This window comes from Copadichromis virginalis, linkage group LG7 (genome assembly GCF_057382275.1).
Source record: "Copadichromis virginalis isolate Kocher_CV1m ecotype Utaka linkage group LG7, C_Virginalis_male_GT1.1, whole genome shotgun sequence".
In the NCBI taxonomy this organism is placed as follows: domain Eukaryota; kingdom Metazoa; phylum Chordata; class Actinopteri; order Cichliformes; family Cichlidae; genus Copadichromis; species Copadichromis virginalis.
Window position 1 is genome coordinate 42,907,544 of NC_140624.1, and position 14,006 is coordinate 42,921,549.

The 14,006-nt window shown below is 38.6% G+C and overlaps 1 long non-coding RNA gene across 1 annotated transcript; it reads right to left on the bottom strand.

The window, feature by feature from the left end:
* Positions 1 to 3,642: 3,642 nt before the first annotated feature.
* On the bottom strand, positions 3,643 to 5,760 carry LOC146705706 (uncharacterized). Its single transcript, XR_014921722.1, has 4 exons — positions 5,368 to 5,760; positions 4,869 to 4,925; positions 4,268 to 4,357; positions 3,643 to 4,179 (listed from the first exon to the last, which is right to left on the bottom strand). It is a non-coding gene; the product is annotated as an uncharacterized LOC146705706 (long non-coding RNA).
* Between the last annotated feature and the right edge of the window lie 8,246 nt (positions 5,761 to 14,006).

Sequence of the window (14,006 nt, forward strand, 5' to 3'; positions counted from 1 at the left end):
CCACTTTCCTCAAATTTCTTAATTGCACATACAGATCAGAGATGTGCTGAGATATGCTAAGTTTTTGGCTAATAGCTCTTTGGGACTCACATTGTTGATGTAAAAATACAATGTTATACCTATTTAAACTGTGTAATCTTTGGGATGATGTGTTTTTGTAACAAAACAAAGTGCCCAAAGATGCAATTTAAGGTCAGTTAAAAGGTCTGGACTGTAAATGAGTGCAAAAGTAGCCAATGCCCAAAGAAAAGCTTTGAATGACCTTCAGAAAGCCTGGAGAACAAGACCACTTTAAAATGACAAGAAAGTCTGGCTCCTTGGAAACAAAACATTAAGAAAGAAAAAAAAAAACCCCAGTGCTCTTGCTTTTTAAAAATCTTTGTCCTCGAGAGGCTCTAAGCTGCGTAAGTACATTACATGAACATTAACCTTTACACCATGTATAAGTAATCAAGTTCAGGTACTGCAGATAGTACACACACACACACACACACACACAGGAGCAGAAATCCACCGGGCCAGAGGGATAAACGTCTGAGTGATCTCCATGGTTTTTGAGCCAGAGTGAGTAACACTGGGCGCCGTGACCACTAAATCAAAGAGCTGTTTGAACAGCTGCATTCCTTCACACCCCTTCATCCTCTCATTCTCTTGATGTGCAGTAATTCTAATTCTGGCTTTGCTGCTGACCCAAACCCTGTCCCCTTTCCATGTTCTGGTGTGATGGAGATCAAACTTAATGGAAAAGGAGTGCAAGCAAGTTTAGTCATCCTCTGATAATGAAAAGGTGTCTGTTTGAGTTCCAGTGTGATGATGAGACAGAGAAAGTGCAGCAGATTTATGGACACATGACAGCCTGAGTGAGTCGACCTGCCGTTGCTTTTCACATATACAGCTGCCCTCCTCCACACTCATTTACTGTTAGGCCTTTAGTTTTCAGTGACAGGCGTGGTAATTGGAGCGGTATGGACAAATCTCATACTGAAACAATTCTTTTGTTTTAGGTTTCTGACATTTTACTGGTTCAGTATCAGAATCAGAATCAGAATACTTTATTGATCCCTGGGGGAAATTATTTTTTGTTACAGTGCTCCATTTTAAACCAACATTAAGACAAGACAGACAATACACTAACTAAGAATAGTACAATATATACATATATATACATACATACATACATAAGTCACTCATAAATAAATAGTTGGAAAAGAAACATGTGTAGTTGTAGCAGCAAACAGTGTGTTAAGTGGATGCGTTGTACAGTACTACCTAATATTACTGTGCAATCATGTGTAATGATTATATTAATGTTTCTGTTCAATATTTCCTCCATGTTCCTGCCCCGATTTTTAACTTGCATGCTTAGGGTGATGATCCTGATCACTAGGCCAGTTTTATTCTACTCTGCATGAGTATTTAGCAACATAAACAACTTATCAGTAAAGTCTGGCATTTGACATTGTTCCTCCTACTTTGGGGGCCTACAAGTTCAACTTCAGGCCATGCAAACTATGTTACATCTGGCATTTAGTGATAGATCCTGAAAAAGAAATGAAGCATCACAGTTTCTCCATTAAAGTGTCATCTTTGAAGTCATCTGTTAACAGGACCAAACAGAGATGCTTACACTGGCGGTTTCAGGTGGTAGTTTCAGGTGGCTCTTCATTTTGAGAAGTTGTTAGCTTTTTTTTTTAATATAGGTATTTCCTATTGTTATTCACACTGCCTGAAATAAAACAGTGGTTTAAAAGAGAGAGCTAGGGGAACATTTAAGAAACATGTGCGTATTTAATATCCCACCATTATGACTGCATCCTTAGTGAGTATTTGTTGCTACAATCTCAGGAGAATCTTTTGGAAAATTGAAATGTAACTCTGAAACAAGTCATTTTTAAAAAATCTGCTTCAAACCTGAGGAGGAAAAAACACTGAAGGAGTAGTGCCTGCTGCAGCACTAATTCAAAACAGATGAGGTCTCTCAGCTACCATACTGGATTATAGGTTGACTTCTGTAATGATTCATCAGCATGGTGGACCCTGCAGGCTCTGGGATGGGTTTCATTGGTCTTAGTTTTGCTTTATTTCTTATCAAGTTGCTTTGCAGTTCTGTATTTTTATTTTTGAGTCTTGTTTTATTTAACAACATAATTAAAACCAAAGCAAGTGTGGATACAACATGTAATGTATGTAAAAGATGGACGTACCACTGTGATGTCACCTTTTGGACTTTGTATTTTGAAGCCTTAGCATCAGTGTTTTGATCTGATGGTTGAGTTAATTTAATTTCAGCCTCAAAGAAAATGGATGAATAAATTTTTTTCCACAATCATTCTAAACAAAATACCCTGCAAATAAAAAATGAAAAGAAAAATACATTAAAACTTCTTAATCTAGGTGTTTTTAATGAGATTGCCTCACCTAACACATATCGTGTATTTTTACATGTTCATTTCCCAAGAAATTGAAATCTTAAATCAGACCATGCCATTTGAAATCCCAAACTTTCTATTGTGTGATATAAAATTAACAGTTTAAATGACAGTTTTAGTGATTTTACCAACATCCAAAATAATGCTCTTTTATATGTGTTTATTTTTTTTAAAGAAAAGATTATCTGTTTCACTATACACAAGTCCGTGAGGAGAGGAAGCACGTTGAGCAGGTACACAGGCTGAGAGAAGACAGCGCTAATAAAAGGGTAATCAGGGAATTGAACACAGGAGGGAAACACAGGTGAAACAAATAAAAACGGTCATGCAAGGGGAGAAATATTAAATGGAACAAACAGGAGACAAATAAAAAATAAAACAGATAAAAGTAATTAACAAATACAGAGGTAGATAGTCAGCAACTTTACAGTGAGGAAAACACAGAGGGAGCTTGTTTCCACCACTTTTTTTTTTTTTTTGGTCAGTGGTGGAAACAAACATGACTTTTGGCCAATGCCAATAAGTTAAAATTTCCAGCCATTATCCCAAAACTCAACCCACCAACTCAAATTTCTGAGAAAGTAACTTGACATGTTGTGTTATCAAGTCGAAACTCTGACATAATAACCCCAAACCTCAACTCATTGAAGACAAACTTTTTTTTCATAGCGGCAGTAACGACCTTTCCTAAAAAACTGCAATTCACAAAATCCAAAAACACTATACAAACCTCAGAAGAAGAAAAAAACATCGATTTGAAACTAGAGTTCAAGGCCACAAAGAAAGTCCACACTCTAAAAAATATTTTGTTGCCTCAACTTAAAAAAGTAAGGTAACAATTTCCACTCAGCTTTTTAAGTTACAAATTTTGCATATTATTAAGTAAATTCAGCAAGTAATTTTTAGGTTTGGCTAACTCAACTTGTTTAACAAACCAACATGATTTACCTTGACCTCCACAAGCATAATTAAGTTTATTCAACCTAATATTAATTTAAAATTTCTGGTAAAATTAAGTTGAGAAATTACATTAGTTGAGTTACACCAACGAACTTTTTTACATATATCCTACTCACAATTATCCATGCCAATTAGTTTAGGTTTCTATAGTAGCTTTTCTAAAATCACACAAAGCCATTTCACTTATTCCAATTGATTATTTTATTACAAAACATTTTCAAAGTAATACACTTCTGTGTCAATACAACATAAATGAGACATTACAGCAGCCCTTTAATTATAAATGACTAAAAAAAGTACTTCATGTACATTAACATTAACATAAATTGGTATCAACTTGTTCAACTTGTCGCAGAATCAAGGAAATGACAAAAGATTTTAATGTTCAACAACAGAACAATCCAAAGCTAAGATTATATGTATTACAAACTTTTCTCAAAACTACACTCATCTAGGACTGCATACAAAAACGTAAGAGGCACATCGGAATACTACAGTCCAATTCACATTCGTTTCATGACAGAAGTTTGCACTTAACAGACATTACCCGTGGACTGGTTTAAGCCCATCAAGTTCCAGAAATACCTCTAGTGTTCTTTACTTGTTTTGGGTAGCTCAGATTGAGAGTGTATATAAGCCCCATCATTAAGGCACACACTCTGGGCACATCAAGGTCTTCCAGGACTGCTGTTCCTTCAATCACAATTTTAGCGACAGCTTTGAGAGACACTGCTGCACGTCTGGTGACTACAGTCTTTACCATTTCTTCTGGGAACTGTTGTTCACCATCCTGGCAAGTAGGTAGTTTAAATGGAAACATGTCAGCATTTTATGTGCCATTTAAAAATAAAACACAAAAGAATGCGAGATTCACCTACCAGCTGTTCTCTGAAGAGATCCTCTTCCTTCTCTTTCAGATACACCTTCAGGCAACGGGTTGCGACCTCTCTCTTCATTTCCACCGAACTCTGGAGAATAAAAAAAGCAAAACAAAACTTAAACTTACAGTTTATTAGGTGAAAAGTCAAAACTATTACATTTATGTGACTTGCATTGTGCCAAATATTGATTTTAAATATGTTTTTAAAAGAAATAAAGATGTAATCTTTGTAACTTCAATTTAAACTGTTACACACTGGCCTGCTTTAACTGCCCACTTTGCTAGCAATAGGATGAAGTGACTAAAAGTAAATGTAACCTCAATTTCATCAACAGCACAATTGTGCTTTTGATGAATAGGACCTGAATCAGAGAATGACATGAACTATAACTGTAACTGTAACAACTAATTCATCAATACACCTGCGAGGTACATTATATATACTTTCCAGTTTTAGTAGTAGGTGGGCTAAATGTTTCTCAATTAAATTAGGCAATTCCCCAATTTCTTCATCCTCTTCATTTGCTACATCTTCACACAATGGATTTTCATTATGTTCCTCAAGAGGATCATCTCCTGCATTCAAACGACTGACACACCTCTCTATCAGCTCAGGCTTGAAGTCATCCAATGAGTGAGGAGTGTGTTTTCGGTTCCTATGAGAAGCATATGTTCAAATGAGCAGTTACTTTTAGTCAGGGATAAATTCACCACATTTTACTCTGTCAGTAATTAGTTACCTCACCCGAGACCATCTTGTGGAAACACGAATTTACTCTGACACCATGATAAAAATGCAGGCAGCTACTGACCGGTTAATTTGAACATATACGGGTTCAAATTGAACATGCTCTGCTGTCGGCATGGTCTATCAGCTAACCAAATGTACCCTGACAAGTGACATGTTTTAATGTCTCTTTTATTTGTGAGGAACGTTTGCTAGCTAAAAGAAACGGCTAGCTAAACTTAAAAAAACAACAACAGCTCTACTCTGCTAAATTACGATTTAAACCATCAAATTTCAGTTTTTTTTAAATATGACATTTTAGAGTGTACAAATATAACTTGTAATTCATCTATTTAGAATTCAGTACTTACTTAACTCACCGAACACAGTCGAGGGCAAACACACCTCTTCTCCCACGAAGCCACAAGAATCCAGAAACTGTTGCGCAAGATACGAACATATGCTACGGGGTTGCCCTCGTCTGTCTGAATGGTCTCAATTCAAACAGGAAGGATGTTGAAACTCATTTTTACATGTTACACAAACTTAATATTTTCTGTTGTTGATTGATGACAAAAGTATTTTATTCAATATACTCAAACATTTAAGTTAAGGAGCTGTTTTTTAATTTTTGTGTTGCACTGACTTCTAACATTGATTATTCAACTCACTGAAACGTGTACATGTAGGCAACTTACTTTTTTTTAGCAGAAAAATGCTTTTTTGTTAAGTTCTACCGACAAACACAAGGAATATTTTTTAGAGTGCAGTAAGGTCACAGATCATCTTAGTGGTAGAGTCATCCTCCGGCTAACTTCCATGCAGGAAACCCTCCTTGCAAACAGAGAAGCCGTCAGTATTAAACCAAAAGTGCAGATTTAAGATCTTGTCACCTTCACCTTTTGTGTCACAGTCGTAACCACACTTTGATTGGTTCTTCATTAACTTTTTTAAAGATTTTTTTTTTGACTTGGTATAAATGCAATCCTCTACATATGTTTTTAAGTCAAGTTATTTAGCAACAATTCTTTGAGAATCAGAAAACTACTTCAAATTGTCACACGATCAACATTTTTCTGCTTTTTTACACCTAAGGAAAACCACACCGCACGAATGTGAGTCAAATATGAAAAACGTGAAAAACAGAGTTCAACAACAAACACTGAGAGGAACAATTACGAACATAAGCTGGGATCAGAGCTTTGGATCAAGTATACAAGGTATGTGTGTCTGCCCACAGATCCGCCGGGACACCCTGGATTCCAGTAAGTGCTTTTTACCCTGAACACCACTTCTGCCTTTGAAGCTGTGACTAAAGGCTCAGTCACACAACCACTTCCATCACAGCTAACCATACAGTCATGTCTTTTCTGCTGTCTGTGCCATTTGCCATTAATGTCATGTTTGTTTTTGAAACGCGAAACTATAGATGTTTACAAGTACCAGATAATTAAATGTGCTGTGACTATCAAACACAACCATCATGTGGTTTGTGTCCCTGCTAAAACTAGAAACTCTGTGTTGAGAAGTCACAGATTAGAATAGATGGGATTACTGTAAGCAGAGCAAAACAGCAGGACAAATTATCATGTCATAGGAAGAAAATGTGTGTGTTTTTCTTTCTTTTTCTTTCCAAAACCCAAAAAGATGTCATTATAAAAGTCAAATATCTGTGCAATAAAGTCATATTTTCTCTGCCTGACGAAGACAAATACCCTCCAGGACTCATTTATAAATACTCTAAATGACTCTGATTGTATCACGATTTTATATGACCACCTCAAACACAGGACACAACCTAGATCAGGATTTGCCTGTAGAGGACATTCCACAAGGTACCTCTGTGTGGTTTGTATAGTTAATAAAAACTATGAGTCACCATCTAGATTGTAAAAAAAATTAAGAAGTCTCTTTCAGTAAGAATATACCCAAATGACCTAAAATACCTTTACCCTAAATAGCACAGACAGACTACAGGCTTTGTTACTTTCCTGGGCATCTTCTGAGTCCTGTGTTTACCAAAAATATACCAGATCTATAACAGGTAAACAGATGAAGTGAAGCAATCAATGAGGGAAAAAAAAGCCATGTTGTGACAAACAGTTTAACATCCACAGCCTTGTTTTTTATTTTATGCTATCTTGTTAGCACACAAACTGTCCCTCAGCCTCTGGATCTTCTGTTTGGTCTAGTTTCTGTAAGAGAGACATAATGAAGTCTGTCTTTGTATATGATCTGTCTGACATCTATGTATTACTTACTTCTGATCTAACTTGATCGACTGATGTTCAAAGTGGTAAACAGAGATGGGCAGTAACGCATTACGTGTAACGCGTTACTGTAATCTGATTACTTTTTTCAGGTAACGAGTAAAGTAAGGGATTACTATTGCAAAAACGGTAATTAGATTACCGTTACTTTCCCGTAGGAACGCTGCGTTACTGCGTTACTAAAACCGTGATTTTTTTTGCGAGAATGTCTCATGACAGTGACGTAAGCGAGTGCGACGTTCGTGGCAACAGCTGTGTGCAGATCAACAATGGATCATATATCGAGTTCAATTCAGTTAAATTCAATTCAATTTTATTTATATAGTGCCAAATCACAACAAAAGTCGCCTCAAGGCGCTTCATAGATACAGGGAAAAACCCAACAATCATATGACCCCCTATGAGCAAGCACTTTGGCGACAGTGGGAAGGAAAAACTCCCTTTTAACAGGAAGAAACCTCCGGCAGAACCAGGCTCAGGGAGGGGCAGGGCCATCTGCTGCGACCGGTTGGGGTGAGAGAAGGAAGACAGGATAAAAGACATGCTGTGGAAGAGAGACAGAGGTTAATAACAGATATGATTCAATGCAGAGAGGTCTGTTAAGTGCAGGAGAGAGTATGAGCGTGCAGCGTTTAAAGCGTGGAAGTACTGACCTTACTTTGAGTTTGATTCCATAAAAAGTGACAAAAACATTAGTGTCCATTGTGCGTGGGAAGAATACTTCTTTTTACAGCGGAAAAAAAAAACCCTAAACGTCCAAGCAAGCACCGAGTGCGCTACGACGTAATGGGAAACTCACAGAGAAACTCGCGGATTCTTCCACTGACCGCTGCGGCACACCTGCACCAGGGTAAACCTCCGCCTACCTCACTCCTGCTTTACAGGTGAAACTAGAGCAAAAGGACCGCTGAGTCTTTGACTTTATTTATTTTCTGCTGTGTTTTACTTGCATCTATTTGAAAGACTGAGTGTAAACACAAAAAAATATTTTTTATGTGCTGGAATGTGCAGAAAATAAGTTTAAATGTTAAACTAATTTCTTCCAGTCAGAGAATGTTGCATATAATTAAATGTTTGCTTGATGCATAAAGTTAAAAGGTTAAAACTAATAAAACAAGTTTTAAAAAGAGACTTTTCCATTTGATTACATTTTGTATGATGGATTATGCAGAAAAAGTAGAATTGGGCAGAAAGATCTATCGCTTTATCACCTATTCAGGTTGTAAATCGTGTTTTTAAAAAGTAACTAAGTAATTAATTACTTTTGAAAATAAGTAATCAGTAAAGTAACGGGATTACTTTTTTGGGGAAGTAATCGGTAATTAGTTACTGATTACTTTTTTTAAGTAACTTGACCAACACTGGTGGTAAGTTTAATTGATCCAGTGAGACTTTGGCATGAACATCTGCATCTGCAGCCATTAAAGGAGGGAGATGGTATTGGAAGGTCACTTCTGGTCTGGCTCATTTGTTATTGAATCATCTATAGGAGCTCAGAGAACAATCAATAAATCATTTATCACCCTTTTTTAAATAATAAATTCGAATGAAAATATTATTTTAAACTTCACAAAACTCTTTGAAAACTAAAAGTCTTCATCTGTAACTTGAAAATGTCTGAGGCTAAAAACGAAATATAATGTGTACTATATATATATCCTGTGGCTTAATATTTTATGAGAATATCAAAACTTCTCTCATATCTGCACATAAAGCTCCACTCCAGGTTTAACTGAACACAATCTGCTTTGTATAATAATGTGTGTTGGAAATAAAAGCCAGACACCTCCACTAAAACCACATAGACCATTTTCACGCATGAACTGCCGCTCTGAACTTGTCTAGACATTACCACACAAAGGTACACGTGACAACACTTGGGATAGTCTTTAATCTGCCAGCTCCCTAGTAAAAAGTCCATGTGATGCCTGATTGGGCTGATGTGAAAAATATCAAGCAGGTAACTGTCCCGAGAAATCCCAGCTAGCGAGTGGGAGTCATGTCTCCTGGGTCCTGCAGGCTTTATCTGGGCCCCTACGTGCCTAAACCGAAGAAATCTTTGGAGTGAGAACATCTCCAAAGATTACTGTGCTAAATATCAAAAAGGGCATATTTGGATAATTTATCAGCCGGATTCCTCCAACATTATCTGGAGGTCATGTGTGAAAATGTCTACAGGCAGGCAATGCAAGCATGGAGGCAATCAGGCATCTGCCAGCACACAAGCCGCAGATACTAGAGCCAGGTCTTTTCAATTAGACACAATAAGACAGTGGTTTATATGACTGACCATCTGTAATCGGACAATTACTGGAACTGCATATGCAGTCCATATGATTCTCATCTCTTCCTGTTCTTTTTTTCGTGCCTGATTCAACACTTCATCAAAATGTGCTTTCCACTACCAATATCCACAGTTTAGGTCAGCTATTTTTCTCCCTGACTGATTACAGCTCAGGACAGGCCCTGGTTTCCCATCTAGAATCATCTGTGGATTTGCCAAAACCTCGTTCAAGTTAACTGAACTGTTCCTACATCACAGCTGTAGTCCTTCTGTCCCGCAGGTACTTGTCTACTTCTTCTGGAGGCCTCTAGGTCAGCCAAGCCCAAATGGTCTTCTTTTTCAGCTTGACAGCTTCCTTCATCATCGGTGTCCCCTTGATGATTCTTAGTTTGCAGCTCCAACAGGCGCTGACAGCCTACTGACCACAATTCAAGTAACCACCAGCACTGGGTCCAAACGTGGCTTTCTTTGCTTCCATGTCTCTAATATCCTCACAGTGTATCCAAAAATGTCCCGTGGAGGAAAAATGTGCCACAACTACATGTTAGCTGTTCACCCACCCAAGTGTCCAAGAAATCGCACCTCATATCTGATGATACAATCAGAAAGTCAAGCTTTGAACTTTGACCTTAAGTGTTTTGCTGCAAATAAGTAAGCCTGTGATTGCTAATAAGGTGTTTCTAGCACCGGAACCCAACCATGAGGTCTCACAAACATTCAGGAATATTCTCCAGAGACAAAACACACAACTCAGGTATAGTGTCCATTGGGCACCAGAGGCCACAACAAACTCTGGAAAATGGAACTGCAGGAGAATGGAGGCATAAGCCAGACAACTCAACTACTCAACCTCCCACACCAGCACGGGGTACTTCCCCAGCAGAGTGGTTAGCATGGTTCCATCTCACAGACGAAAAGTTCCACACCCAGGTTTCGCTGTTTAACGAGCCCTAGTGGATTTCAGTGGAGAGACCCATCTCCAAACAGGACATGTTTTGTTTATGTTTTTATGCATTCTTCTTTTGACCCAATATAAACTTCTTCTTCTTCTTTTTATTTGTTATATCTTGTTCATGGTGTTTCTACACACACACACACACACACACACACACACACACACACACACACACACACACACACACACAGTGGGGCAAAAAAGTATTTAGTCAGCCACCGATTGTGCAAGTTCCCCCACCTAAAATGATGACAGAGGTCAGTAATTTGCACCAGAGGTACACTTCAACTGTGAGAGACAGAATGTGAAAAAAAAATCCATGAATCCACATGGTAGGATTTGTAAAGAATTTATTCGTAAATCAGGGTGGAAAATAAGTATTTGGTCAATAACAAAAATACAACTCAATACTTTGTAACATAACCTTTGTTGGCAATAACAGAGGTCAAACGTTTACTATAGGTCTTTACCAGGTTTGCACACACAGTAGCTGGTATTTTGGCCCATTCCTCCATGCAGATCTTCTCGAGAGCAGTGATGTTTTGGGGCTGTCGCCGAGCAACACGGACTTTCAACTCCCGCCACAGATTTTCTATGGGGTTGAGGTCTGGAGACTGGCTAGGCCACTCCAGGACTTTCAAATGCTTCTTACGGAGCCACTCCTTTGTTGCCCGGGCGGTGTGTTTTGGATCATTGTCATGTTGGAAGACCCAGCCTCGTTTCATCTTCAAAGTTCTCACTGATGGAAGGAGGTTTTGGCTCAAAATCTCACGATACATGGCCCCATTCATTCTGTCCTTAACACGGATCAGTCGTCCTGTCCCCTTGGCAGAAAAACAGCCCCATAGCATGATGTTTCCACCCCCATGCTTCACAGTAGGTATGGTGTTCTTGGGATGCAACTCAGTATTCTTCTTCCTCCAAACACGACGAGTTGAGTTTATACCAAAAAGTTCTACTTTGGTTTCATCTGACCACATGACATTCTCCCAATCCTCTGCTGTATCATCCATGTGCTCTCTGGCAAACTTCAGACGGGCCTGGACATGCACTGGCTTCAGCAGCGGAACACGTCTGGCACTGCGGGATTTGATTCCCTGCCGTTGTAGTGTGTTACTGATGGTGACCTTTGTTACTTTGGTCCCAGCTCTCTGCAGGTCATTCACCAGGTCCCCCCGTGTGGTTCTGGGATCTTTGCTCACCGTTCTCATGATCATTTTGACCCCACGGGATGAGATCTTGCGTGGAGCCCCAGATCGAGGGAGATTATCAGTGGTCTTGTATGTCTTCCATTTTCTGATGATTGCTCCCACAGTTGATTTTTTCACACCAAGCTGCTTGCCTATTGTAGATTCACTCTTCCCAGTCTGGTGCAGGTCTACAATACTTTTCCTGGTGTCCTTCGAAAGCTCTTTGGTCTTGGCCATGGCGGAGTTTGGAGTCTGACTGTTTGAGGCTGTGGACAGGTGTCTTTTATACAGATGATGAGTTCAAACAGGTGCCATTCATACAGGTAACGAGTGGGGGACAGAAAAGCTTCTTACAGAAGACGTTACAGGTCTGTGAGAGCCAGAGATTTTCCTTGTTTGAGGTGACCAAATACTTATTTTCCACCCTGATTTACGAATAAATTCTTTACAAATCCTACCATGTGAATTCATGGATTTTTTTTTCACATTCTGTCTCTCACAGTTGAAGTGTACCTCTGGTGCAAATTACTGACCTCTGTCATCATTTTAGGTGGGGGAACTTGCACAATCGGTGGCTGACTAAATACTATTTTGCCCCACTGTTTATATATATATATATATATATATATATATATATATATATATATATATATATATATATATATATATATGATATTCTTTTCTCATTTTGCAATATTGTTGCATTAGAAAACAAAAACCCCCAAACAGTGTTGTATGAGTCACCTGTCAGGATCAAATGCATTCACCACCCCATCTGTAAAAATGAAACATATGTGGTCATTTCCATACTGTGAGACGCTTTTGAAGATTTTTCTAAAGAGGCCGAATCGGATGTTTGCTCAGGATCTCTCAGAAGACCCCAGTTCTGTTTGATCTTCATAAACAAAGCCACTTTAAAGTGGAAATATACAGATGTAATGTTGCATCTGTATTGACAGGAGGTCACTGAAATCCATTCCAGATTTCAAACAGACTTACTGCACTCAACTTGAACAAAATATTGTCAGTGTTTTTTGGAGTATTCAAAATTAATTTAACTAATAAAACTGTGGATTACTGGTTTAACATTTAGTTCACTTGTGCAAAAAATCTGACCATAAAACCAAATCATCTTTAAAGTCACCTGGTAAGGTTTAACTTATATCATTACAATAAAAAAACATTTTTCAACCCACAAGAACATAAAACTAGGTGCGTTTAATCTCCCCACATGCTGGTGTGTCATATGGTTTTTAGTTGCAAAGGTATTTTGCACTGACGTGACATTTTTAGCAACGTGTTAGTTAATCTCTGAGGAGTCATGAACCCCAGACTTCATTCTGATCCTCGCTCCAAGCGAGGTACTAAAACTGTGACTTCTGCTGCAATAAAAAACCATAAAAAGCACACGTTAAGGGCTCTTACACCAGGCATGCCATATGTGATGCTACATTGAGCTGGGGAGGATGATCGAACAGCCTTTGCCAGATAAAAAACAGGTGTGTGCTTAGTCGCACACAGATGATGTTCTTTTAATCTTCATACAGATGCACAGAACAAATGATCAAACACACACATGCGTGCACGCACACACACACACACACGCACACACACACATTCGAAGTTGTTTTCGCTTCTCTCAATGTGTCCTGCCAACAGATTGGACAAATTAGCTTAAGATAAAGATCATTTCCAGTAGATTGTTTATGTACATGATTGACAGTTTCCTGTTAGTCACTAACATCATTAGAATAAACTCAGAGGGACCGGCTTCTTTCTCAACGTAACACTCTGTCTGACACCGCTGCTTCTTTTCTGTCTTTACTTTTCTGGACTGAATTTGTCGTCTCACCCTTCATCCTATCTTCCATCCTCTCTGCTTCCTTTTTCTCCTTCAGTCCAGTTCTGGAACTTGCAGAAACGACTCTATCCACTAGGAGGCGCTTTAACCGATATTGGTAAAGTTGGTTTATTTACACACAGCTATGCAAAAACACAGCAGATTATTAGTGTACCAAGGGGAAATGTATGCACATGCAGCCACATATCTGATTATCATCATTCACTGCTAAATGATTTAAACGGATTTAAATCGCACGAGTCAACGCTGTCAATTACATTCGGTGAGCTTGACTCCGTGAGCTTAATGTCTTGCACTGTTGAAACCAATTATCATGCAAGACACTTTTCTCTCTCTCTCTCCAGCCGGTTCTATTTGTATGCAAACAGCAAGCGACAGAAATCGGGCCCCGGGGTCGTTCCTCGCGTCAATAAACCATTTCGTATTTACTCAGACGTCTGAAAACATCAA